A 12181-nucleotide genomic window follows, 5' to 3' on the forward strand; every position below is an offset into this window, starting at 1 on the left:
TGTTCCAGGCCAAGTTCTAGAAGTTCACATCTGTAATCATCTCCAAGAACTTTCTTTTTTTCTTTTTGAGACAGTTTCACTTTTGTCGCCCAATCTGGAATGCAACGGTGTGATCTTGGCTCACCAAAACTTCTACCTCCCAAGTTCAAACAATTCTTCTGTCTCAGCCTCCCAAGTAGCTGGGATTACAGGCATGTGCCACCATGCCCAGCTAATTTTTTATATTTTTAGTAAAGACAGGGTTTCTCCATGTTGGTCAGGCTGGTCTCCAACTCCTGATCTCAGGTTATCTGCCTGCCTTAGCCTCCCAAAGTGCTAGGAATACAGGTGTGAGCTACCGCACCTGGCCAGAATTGTCTTACTAAAAGACAGAATAGGCTGAGTGAACTTCTGTCACAAAGCATGGGATAAACTGATAAGCTCTAACCCTGTAACCTCTCATCATCACCAAATTTCTTGGCCTCAATTAAACCTAAGCCTCTGCCAATTATTTCCTATAGAAATATAATAAAATGTTCCTAAGATTTCTTCATGACACTCACAGCAATTTCCATTTGTTATTTAACATTCTTTAGTACCCAATGATACATTACTTGTAACTTTAAATTCTACACAGAACTTATCAATTCCCAGTGGACAATGTTGCTTTCTTCTCTACATTCTTTCCACTGATAGACATTCTTTTCTACTATAAAAACTTTTTCAAAAATGCACATTCTTAGCTTAACTTCCCAATCTAGATTCTACATAAAGATAGTCTGGTGGCTCTTCATTAATCCCTTTCTGGGAGCACTGAGGTCTTGTAACTAGGAAATTGCTCATGATTAAGGGCCCTTCATTTAAATCTTGCTGACCTCACACAAAAAAATTAAAGGAACAGTAATCTTTCCAAAACTCCTATGAGAATACAAAAATAGTGGGAGAATATAGGCTTGTACAGTTTCCATTCAAGGTCTAGAACTGAATCTCTACTCCCTTAAATCCACTCTCCTACTGATTCTGCATACTATAGAAACTTACCCGACCCAGAATGACCTCAAGGCTGATTTTTTTTTTCCCAACAAAGAAGTGACACAAATTAGGATCATGACACTGAATCCAATGAAAATAAGAAACTTAGTCCCCAAACTTTCCAGCTTGGGAAGGAAAAGGAAAACAAAAAGGAGTTCCCAAAGCGTTAACCTTTCATTTAAATATCTCAGTATTTGAATGATTTCTACACACAGCCTCTTATTTGTTTGTTTGTTTGTTTTTGGAAACAGAGTCTCGCTGGAGTGTAGTGGCACGATCTCGGCTCACTGCAACCTCCGCCTCCCAGATTCAAGGATTCTCCTGCCTCAGCCTCCCGAGTAGCTGAGATTACAGGCACCCGCCATGACGCCGTTAATATTTTTTGTATTTTTAGTAGAGACGGGGGTTCCACCATGTTGGCCAGGGTGGTCTCGAACTCCTGACCTCGTGATCCGCTCTCCTCAGCCTCCCAAAGTGCTGGAATTACAGGCGTGAGCCACCGCGCCCAGCCTACACAGCCTTTTTAACTTTTGTATGTGCAGTGACCAAACTACTAATCAAATATAACAAAACTGGCCAGGCGCTGTGGTTCCTGCCTGTAATCCCAGCATTTTGAGAGGCCAAGGTGGACGAATCACTTGAGACCAGGAGTTCAAGACCACTCTGGTCAACGTTATGAAACCCCGTCTTTGCTAAAAATACAAGATTTGACCGGATGCAACGGCTCACGCCTGTAATCCCAGCACTTTGCGAGGCCGAGGCGGGCGGATCACGAGGTCAGGAATTCGAGACCACCCTAGCCAACATCGTGAAACCCCGTCTCTACTAAAAATACAAAAAATTCGGAGGGCGTGGTGGTGCATGTCTGTAATCCCCCCTACTCAGGAGGCTGGGGCAGGAAGATCGCTTAAATCTGGGAGGTGGAGGTTGCAGTGAGCCGAGATCGCGCCACTGCACTCCAGCCTGGGCAACAGAGAGAGGCTCCGCCTCAAAAAAAAAAAAAAATTAGCCAGGTGTGGTGGTGCGCGCCTGTAGTCCCAGCTACTCAGGAGGCTGAAGCAGGGGAAGCGCTTGAACCCGGGAGGCAGAGGTTGCAGTGAGTCAAGATCGTGCCACTGCACTCCTGCTTGAGCGACAGGGCGAGACTCTGTTTCCAAAAAAAAAAAAAAAAAAAAGGAGGGGTGGGGGGGAGAGAGAGAGAGAGACTCCTTGGGTTTCCTTTCGATATTCCCCAGAAAGCAGACCCTCACAGGAAAAGCGTTTACCTTCAGATTCTTGACCATTCTCTACTAGTCTCTAACCACAAACATCATAGTTGTAAGATTTCCAAAGAGGCTGGGGAGTAGGAGGATAAATCAACATCCACCAGGAAACAAAGTAGACAACAAGGTTAACAAGAAACAAAAATAAACTGTCATTGCTACATTTGCTAAAATGATACAGACTTTGAAAAGCGAAACAGCCAAGACCACATGGTTCCTTTACTTCTGAAGGCTCTAGTGGCAGAATCTATATTCCTAAGAGTATATATTCCTAGGAAAAGAGGAATCACAGGCGATCAAACAACTCAGTGTTTTCATAGCTTGACTAGTAACTGGGGGGAAGTGAATTGGTAAATGACAAATAGTGACTTACAGTGCATTTAATCATCTGTTAGGGATATGGGGAAAAGTCACGCCCCAGACATCAGCCTCAGTTTCCCCACCCAAAAAAGGCGAGAACAGGACACTTCGCTCAAAAGAGCCAGAGGGCCTTGTTCCACACGCCTCCACCTACTTCAGAGGTCCCTTCAAAGGCCGGACTCAGTAGGGGTCGCCAGTACAATTGAGGCATGACACCCGGAGACTTCGGAGGGGAAAAAGGAGAAAGAAAGGAGGGTCAAAGTGCGCAAAGCTCTATCAGTTCCTGGAAAGCCATTTTACCTACACACTGGGGGTGCCCTAGACCCAACATCTCCTCCCTAACGAACCACACCGGGAAACCCCAGCATCTCTCCCTCCTTCCGGCTTCTCCTTCGGTTCCGGGCTGCCCCTCCGGCCGCGCCCCTCAACGCAGTCCGGTAGCCCCTCCTCTGGCAATGTCACGGCGGCCGGCCAGCCTGCCCACCCAACGGCGCCAAGGTCTTCTCAACCCCGTGGCGGAAAGATGCCGGGCCGGGCCTCCCAGGCTCCTCCTGGGCCTACCTGCAAGGCGGACTGGAGCTCGGTTTGCAGTCCAGCGGGCGGGCTAAGCCACAGGGAAAAACAAGGAGGAGGCAGGAATAAAGCAACGGTCCTCTCTACCAACCGGTAGGAGAAGGTGGCTTGAGCGCAGGGCCTCGCGGATAACTCAGCCCTCGACCCGGCGCCGCCGCAGCTCAGTAGACATCAAGCAAGAAGACGGCGCAAAAGATCACCGAATACACGAACGCCCCAGACATCAAAGGAGGAAAGCCCAAGCAATCGTTCAAGGAACCACAGCTGAGCGCCGAAAAACAGCTCAACTCCTACCCCAGGTCCGGCTCGGGTCCGAGGCATAAATAAACAAACCCAGATCTTAAGCCACGGGATAATAAAAGAACCTGCGCTTCTGCCATTTTCTGTGGGTCGCCGGCTGTTAAAGTTCTTTAGACAACTGGAGTTTCTCGTGAATGTGTTGAAGATCAAATCACAGCGCAATAACACTTTGTTGTCTAACTATAGTCCCGCGACTGTTTTATGGACTCCCAACACTCTTTATCCCAATTGAACAAATTACTTCACTTCATTTGACCCTTAGTTACCTCACAGAGCAGTGAGGGGAATTAAAAACGATAGAGACAGAAAACGAGAGAGAATTCAGGCTGAAGAACAAAATGAACGATCTACCGAAAAGCTGCAGTTTAGCCCTCACAAAGCATGACCAAGAGAAGCCCAGAAAACCCAGAATTACGTAGCCTGACCTTAAGGCAGGGGGGAAAAAAGGACACAAATTGCTTTTTTATTTTCTTTCAAAAGCCTAGGGCCACAGGTGTGTTGCTTACATAATAAGCAAAAGTCTCTTCGGGTTCAGAACCTGATAAAAAAAAAAAGTGCGTTGGCATTTTCATCATCACAACAATGGCTTCTTTCTGTAGTCTCTTAGTTGATAAATGAATATGCTCAGCAAAAATACAGATTAATATGTACATGCTAACTATGAGTCAATAAATCACAAAGATCACGGCAAGTATGGTTACCGAGTGTAAGCAATCATAGTCTACCTTATCTCCTCCTAGGGAAGGAGGCTACGCAGAGAGGAAGGGTGTAAAAAGGGAGCAAGATTGTCCCAGTTTGGTAGGACGTAGCGGCTCACATCCATAATCCCAGCAATTTAGGAGGCAAGGCTGGTGGATTGCTTTGAGCCCAGGAGTTCATGACCAGCCTGAGCATCATGGTGAGACCCCAGTCTCTACAAAAAAACTACAAAGTTAGCCGGGCTTGGTGGCTCCCACCGGTAGGCCCAGCTACTCGGGAGGTTGAGATGAAAGGATATCCTGAACCCAGGAGGCAGAGGCTGCAATGAGCCATGATCACACCACTGCTGGGGTCTCACCATGATGCACTCCAGCCTGATTTATGGAGCAAGACCTTGTCTTTTTTTTTTTTTTTTTTTTTTTTTTTTTTTGAGACAGTCTTGCTCTGTCAACAGGCGCCAGGCTGGAGTGCAGGGGCACAATCTCGGCTCACTGCAATCGCCACCTCCTGGGCTCAAGCAATTCTCCTGCCTCAGCCTCCAGAGTAGCTGGGACTACAGGCGCACGCCACCATGCCCAGGTAATTTTTGTATTTTTTGTAGAAATGGGGTTTCGCCATGTTGGCCAGGATGGTCTCAATCTCCTAACCTCGTGATCCGCCCACTTCGGCCTCCCAAAGTGCTGGGATTACAGGCATGAGCCGCCACGCCCAGCCAACCCTGTCTTAAAATTTAAAAAAGAAAAAAAAAAAAGTCCCAGCCTTTAAAGACCTTAATTAAACTCAAAGAGCACATCCTTACAATATTAGCCTTTTTTGTAATGTATTGGCACTTTAAAAAAAAAAAATCTCCTCTAAAATTAACAAACAAAAACAAAAAAAAAAAAAGAAAGAAGGGCCGGGGGCGGTGGCTCAAGTCTGTAATCCCAGCACTTTGGGAGGCCAAGGCGGGTGGATTGCCAGGTCAAGAGATCGAGACCATCCAGGTCAACATGATGAAACCCCGTCTCTACTAAAAATACAAAAAATTAGCTGGGCATAGTGGCGCGTGCCTGTAATCCCAGCTACTCGGGAGGCTGAGGCAGGAGAATTGCCTGAACCCAGGAGGCAGAGGTTGTGGTGAGCCGAGATCACGCCATTGCACTCCAGCCTGGGTAACAAGAGTGAAACTCCGTCTCAAAAAAAAAAAATACAAAATAGCCAGGCACAGTGGTAGGCTCCTATAATCCCAGATACTTGGGAGGCTGAGGCTGGAAAATCACTTGAACCCAGGCGGCAGAGGTTGCAGTAAGCCAAGATCATGCCACCTCACTCCAGCCTGGGTGATAGAATGAAACTCTGTCTCAAAAAAAAAAAAAAAAAAAATTAGACGGGCGTGGTGGCACAGGCCTTTAATCCCAGCTACTCAGGAGACTGAGGCAGGAGAATCACTTGAACCCAGGAGGTGGAAGTTGCAGTGAGCTGAAATAGCACCACTGTACTCCAGCCTGAGTGATGGACTGAGACTCCATCTCAAAAAAGAATAAAAGAAAAGAAAATGCTGGGCACAGTGGCTCATGCCTGAAATCCCAGCACTTTGGGAGGCTGAGGCAGGAGATCACCTGAAGTCAGGAGTTCAAGACCACCCTGGACAATATGGTGAAATTCCATCTCTATTAAAAATACAAAGCCGGGTGCGGTGGCTCAAGCCTGTAATCCCAGCACTTTGAGAGGCCGAGGCAGGTGTATCACGAGGTCAAGAGATTGAGACCATCCTGGTCAACATGGTGAAACCCCATCTCTACTAAAAATACAAAAAATTAGCTGGGCATGGTGGCGCCTGCCTGTAATCCCAGCTACTCAGGAGGCTGAGGCAGGAGAATTGCTTGAACCCAGGAGACGGAGGTTGCGGTGAACCAAGATGGCGCCATTGCACTCCAGCCTGGGTAACAAGAGCGAAACTCCGTCTCAAAAAAAATAATAATAATAATAATACAAGGCGTGGTGGCAGGTACCTATAATCCAAAAGACTTGAGAGGCTGAAGCAGGGGAATCACTTGAACCTGGGAGGCAGAGGTTGCAGTAAGCAGAGATTGCACCACTGCACTCCAGCCTGGGCAACAGAGCAAGACTCTACCTAAAAAAAAAAAAAAAAAGAGAGAGAAAGAGAAAATAATACAGGACACTTTCACTTATATTTCATTGGCCAGAAATTATGTACACAGCCACATCTAACTGCAAGAGAAACTGAGAATTAGTCTTTATCCTGGACTGCCAGGTACCTCCTAAAAGTCATGGGCAAATAGATACTAGGTGACAACAAAATAAGCAGTCTGCCACCTTCCTGAAGCCAGGTGAGGAACAGTCAGACAGACTTTCCTCTGCTGTCTTCCATGACTGTTTCCACTCCCAGAATACATGTTTTAGAAAAGCTTCCTTCCACCAGGTGGGGTGGTTCACACCTATAATTCCAGCACTTTGGGAGGCCAAGGCAGGCAGATCAGGAGGTAAACAGATTGAGACCATCCTGGCTAACATGATGAAACCCCATCTCTACTAAAAGTACAAAAACTTAGCTGGGTGTGGTGCATCTGTAGTCCCAGCTACTTGGGAGGCTGAGACAGCAGAATCGCTTGAACCTAGGAGCCAGAGGTTACAGTGAGCTGAGGTTGTGCCACTGCCACTGCACTCCAACCTGGCCAACAGAGTGAGACTCTATCTCCAAAAAACAAAAAAAAGAAAAGCTTCCTTCTTGGAGAGGCTTGTGGGGCACAGTGTCTAGAGATATAGCCCTTATTCAAATTTGACTCAGATAACTACATTATTTTGAAACTTTAATTGCAGTGAAAAAACCTAAAGAAACTAAATTTCATTGCTATAAGATACTTTCCATTTTTCAAAAGCTGGAGACTTTTGAGTAAAACACTTGAAAGTTTGGCAAAGTTTTATCTAAAATTGTCATCTGAAAATGGCAATATTTGCAAAGCTGAGGCTAGACTGCTTTGTGAGATCATGGAAAAGGTGGCTTATTCTATGGGCAGAATAGAATCTGTAGAGTGGCACCTCTACAGATACATTTCCTTTAGATAACTGTTCTTTTTAAATGTATGTATATGTACATATATATATATATGGATGGATATAAGCTTCAGTATGACAGCAAACTACCATATGGAAATGTTGATTTGGATTGAAGAGTAGATCACAAGAGATCAAGAACTGAAACCAACAGCCTTGAAGGAATCTCTTCACACTAGAGGAAAAACTGTAAAAAAGAAACAAGGTTGGCCAGGTGTGGTGGCTCATGCCTGTAATCCCAGCACTTTGGGAAGCCAAGGTGGGCAGATCATGAGGTCAGAAGTTCTAGACCATCCTGGCCAACATGGTGAAACTCTGTCTCTACTAAAAATACAAAAATTAGCCAGGCATGGTAGCATATGCCTATAGTCCCAGCTACCCAGGAGGCTGAGGCAGGAGAATCACTTGAACCTGGATGCAGAGGTTGCAGTGAGCTCAGATCGTGCCATTGCACTCCACCCTGGGAGACAGAGTGAAACTCCGTCTAAAAAAAAAAAAAAAAGGCCCAGCAGAAGTGAAGATCATCCTGGGCTGTACCTCTGATGTTCCTCATATTGCTGTTAAGACTCAAGAACTCGCCAGGCATGGTGGCTCATGCCTGTAATCCCAGCAGTTTGGGAGGCCGAGGCAGGAGGATCACGAGGTCAGGAGTTCAAGACCAGCCTGACCAACAAAGTGAAACCCTGTAACTTAAAAAAAAGACTCCAGAACTCATTATGGTGTTGATTGCTAATCACTGAAATCCGGTAGGACTCTTCTCATGGAACCAGTCCCCTGAGGTAGGATGGTGCTTCCCTGAAGTAGGATAACCAGTCTTAAGCTTGCCCAGGACTGAGGGGTTTCCCAGAACATGGGACTTTCAGCATTAAAACTGTGACAGCCAGGCCAGGCGCGGTGGCTCATGCCTGTAATCTCAGCACTTTGGAAGGCTGATACTAGTGGATCACCTGAGGTCGGGAGTTTAAGACCAGCCTGACCAACATGGAGAAACCCCATCTCTAATAAAAATACAAAATTAGCTGGGTGTGGTAACAAACGCCTGTAGTCCCAGCTATTCGGGAGGCTAAGGCGGGAGAATTACTTGAACCTAGGAGGCGGAGGTTGCAGTGAGCCAAGATCACACCATTGCACTCCAGCCTGAGCAACAAGAGCAAAACTGTCTCAAAAAAAAGAAAAAAAAAAAAACTGTGACAGCCATGGGCAATCGGGCTGTGACAGTTGGTCATTCTTAAGCATAGACCTTGCCCCTGTCAATCACATGGAAAAAACTTTGGAAAGACTATACCAGCAAGAGGCCAAGTATGGCAGATCACACCTGTACTCTCAGTACTTTGGAAGTCCAAGGTGGGAGCATAGCTTAAGTCCAGGAGTTTGAGACCAGCCTGGGCAACATAGTGAGACCCCATCTCTAAAAAAAAAATTTTTTTTTTTTTAATTAGCAGGGAGTGGTGGCATACACTGGCAGTCCCAGATGCTCAGGAGGCTGGGGCAGGAGGATCGCTTGAGCCCAAGAGGTCGAGTCTGCAGTGAGTCAGGATCACACCACTGTACTCCAGTCTGGGCAACAGAGACAAGACCCTGCCTCAAAAAAAAAAATTGAGGATAAGGGTGGGGCACACTTGCCTAGGAGACTTGCCTGGAATGAAGAGTTAAGGAGGGAGGAAAGAGAAGAGGGAATTGAGACTGTTCCTTATCTTGGCTCTGGGTTCTGAGAAACATGCCTCTACCACACACTGGGTGATAGAAATCAGACTTGAACCTAGCCTGAGATTGTAAAGTAGAAGAAATGAGATGTCATTAGTACCGTGAGTCATCATATTAGAAAGTCATCTTATCAGGAAGACTAGTCAGGCCTTGAACAGCCAAAATGGTAAGCCAGTTGTCAATTCTGCCATAGCAATTCTGTTCTGTTCTTTTCTAGCCTGTTCTTCTTGTGCTGTGGGGTAATGTATATACTTGATGATGGAATGGTATGGGCAGAAGTAGTATAGTGATGTAGGAGCAACCCAGGGAAGGAGAGAGAGCCCAGAACAGCAGAGAACTGCTAGCTGCAGGATAGAAGACTCTCCCTTCTTTGAAATTATTTCCATAAGATAAATCTCCAGTGATGAAATGTATCAATAGATCAAAATGTATGCACATTTTAAGGCTCTAGAATAACAAGGAAATCACCCTGTCTATAAAAGACAGCATAAGGATTAGAGAAAGTTAACATGTCAGCAGAGTAATAGATCCTTAATGTTTTGCTGGGCACACAGGGAGGCCCCTAATTTATGATTTCTAAGTAAGTCTACTCCCTTTCTCCTGTTCAGTATCCAGACATCTCATTTCTTCTACTTTATAATTACAAGAGGCCTTGAGTTGTAGTTTTTTTTTTTTTTTTTTTTTGGAGTTTTGCTCTTGCTACCAAGGCTGAAATTGCAATGCCATGATCTCTGCTCACTGCAATCTCCACCTCACAGGTTTAAGGGATGCTACTGCTTCAGCCTCCCTGTAACTGAGATGACAAGTACCCGCCACCACACCCAGTTAATTTTTGTATTTTTATTAGAGACAGGGTTTCACCATGTTGGCCAGGCTGGTCTGCAACTCCTGACCTCAGATGATCCGCCTGCCTCGGCCACCCAAAGTGCTGAGATTACAGGCATGAGCCACTGCACCTGGCCTGTAGTCATGTTTAAAAAAAAAAAAAAAGAAAAAAAAACGTTTAGAATGGGTATGGTAATTTATGCCTGTAATCCATATAATCCCAGAGTGCTTTAGAAGGCCAAGGCAAGAGGATTGCTTGAGGCCAGGAATTCAATACCAGCCTGAGCAACATAGTCAGACCCTGTTTGTACCAAAACAAACAAACAAAAATTAGCCAGGCATGGTAGTGCATACCTGCAGTCCTAGCTACACCTAGCCTAGGGAGGCTGAGGTGGGAGGATCACTTGAGCCCAGGAGTTCAAGGCTGCAATAAGCTACAATCACACCACTGCACTTCCAGCCTGGATGACAGAGTAAGACCCTGTCTCCACAAAAGTTAATTAAAAAAACATTCAGAGGCTGGGCACAGTGGCTCATGCCTACAATCCCAGCATTTTGGGAGGCTGAGTTGGGCAGATCACCTGAGGTCTGGAGCTCGAGACCAGCCTGACCAACATGGAGAAACCCTGTCTCTACTAAAAATACAAAATTAGCCAGGCGTGGTGGCACATGCCTGTAATCCCAGCTACTCAGGTGGCTGAGGCAGGAGAATAGCTTGAACCCAGGAAGCAGAGGTTGCGGTGAGCCAAGATGGAGCCATTGCACTCCAGCCTGGGCAACAAGAGTGAAACTGTCTCAAACAAAACAAAACAAAACAAAAAAACAATTCAGGACCAGGACTCACGCATGTAAACCCAGCACTTTAGGAGGCCAAGACAGGCAGATCAATTTTTTTTTTTCAGGCAGATCAATTGAATCCAGGAGTTCAAGACTAGGCTGGGCAACATGGTGAAACCCCATTGCTATGAAAAACACACACACACACACACACACACACACACACACACACACACACAAAAGAATTAGGGGGAATGGTGGTGTGTGTCTGTAGTACCAGCTACTCAGGAGACCGAGGTGGAAGGACCGCTTGATCCCGGAAAGTGAAGGTTGCAGTGAGCCAAGATCCTTGGCAACAGAGCAAGACCCTGTCTCAAAAAAAGAAAAAAAATTTTTAGAACAAGGATTTATGCAGGATAAAAAAGTCTATGAATTTTATATGATGGGAAACTAGCATGTCCCCAGCCTTCAGCTAGTATTTTTCTTTCCTTTCCACATAATCAACAAAATCTTAATCCTGAATCTGTGATTTCTCATACCCACAACAATTTTGCAAAATCTTGGCAGGATCTAGACAGCCAAATGGGCCCTGAAGACATGTGTATGCACAAAAACCCTTTCATTTCTTATTTTCTTGTCCTCCTTCTAACTTCCCCTCCACTGCCAGGGAAAGTAACTATGAAGCTCAGTCTTTGGGCTATTTTCAGTTTGTTTCAGACAGAGATAAAATCTTTTCTTTTAACTTAATTTTTTATTTTTTTTGAAGATGGGGTTTCACCATGTTGGTCAGGCTAGTCTTGAACTCCCGACCTCAGGTGATCCATCCGCCTTGGCCTCCAAAGTGCTTGGATTAAAGGCATGAGCCACCACACCTGGCCCGAGATAAAATCTTATTATATCTATTATCTGTCCAGCCTCTATGTCACCATAACCCACCTCTTCTATGTCATCACTATATGACTGAATTAAAATTGTATCTTCTTTTTTATCCCTAAGTTAGATTAACTTGGTATAGATCCTTCACAGTCCTAGGATCAGGAAAACAGCTTCATCCCTATTCAGTTCACTTAAACCAAGAATATGTTTATGGTCCCTCTTTTGTATAATTTGGAATTGGTAAACTGATGATCACCCAATATTGTTTTCTCTTGATATATCCTGAGACCTTACTGCCTTGAAATATCTAAGGGTAAATCTGGAAAACTACCATGCTGGCCAGATGGAGTTATCTATGGGAAGATGAGGCTTACATAAGACAGACAAAATCCTTGACTCTTTCCCAAAACCATGCCAGAAAAAAACTATAAATCCACACTAAGGACCACAAAGGGAGAAGCTTTCTTAGACACTTATAAAAAGCCCCTGTGAAGATATCCTTGGCAATTCAGAAGTACAGACCCTGATCCTTCCCCTACATCATTCTGGGGAAAGAATAACTAATGACAAAAAAAAAAAAAAAATCCTGTCCTGCAAAACTACAGGTTGAAAGGAAGTTAAAGGTTTAGATCTGAAGAGTTTTCCTGTGAGATTATTAGAAAACAAAATGCTCCCTGGGAAAAACACTGTCAGCCAATGTTCAGTCAGCTCAGCACTTAGATTATCTTTGGTGTGCAAGT

The 12181-nt window shown here is 45.2% G+C and overlaps 1 protein-coding gene across 8 annotated transcripts in view; it reads right to left on the reverse strand.

Annotated features, from left to right (window-relative positions):
• Nucleotides 1–3383, reverse strand: part of AMBRA1 (autophagy and beclin 1 regulator 1) — a 205002-nt gene extending 201619 nt beyond the window's left edge. For all 8 annotated transcript variants that reach the window (XM_035262527.3, XM_035262525.3, XM_078340929.1 and 5 more), the window contains exon 1: nt 3195–3383. The gene's annotated coding sequence lies outside the window, so the exon portion shown is untranslated. The remainder of the gene's footprint in view (nt 1–3194) is intronic.
• Between the last annotated feature and the right edge of the window lie 8798 nt (nt 3384–12181).

Source organism: Callithrix jacchus, chromosome 10 (assembly GCF_049354715.1).
Source record: "Callithrix jacchus isolate 240 chromosome 10, calJac240_pri, whole genome shotgun sequence".
Taxonomy (NCBI): domain Eukaryota; kingdom Metazoa; phylum Chordata; class Mammalia; order Primates; family Cebidae; genus Callithrix; species Callithrix jacchus.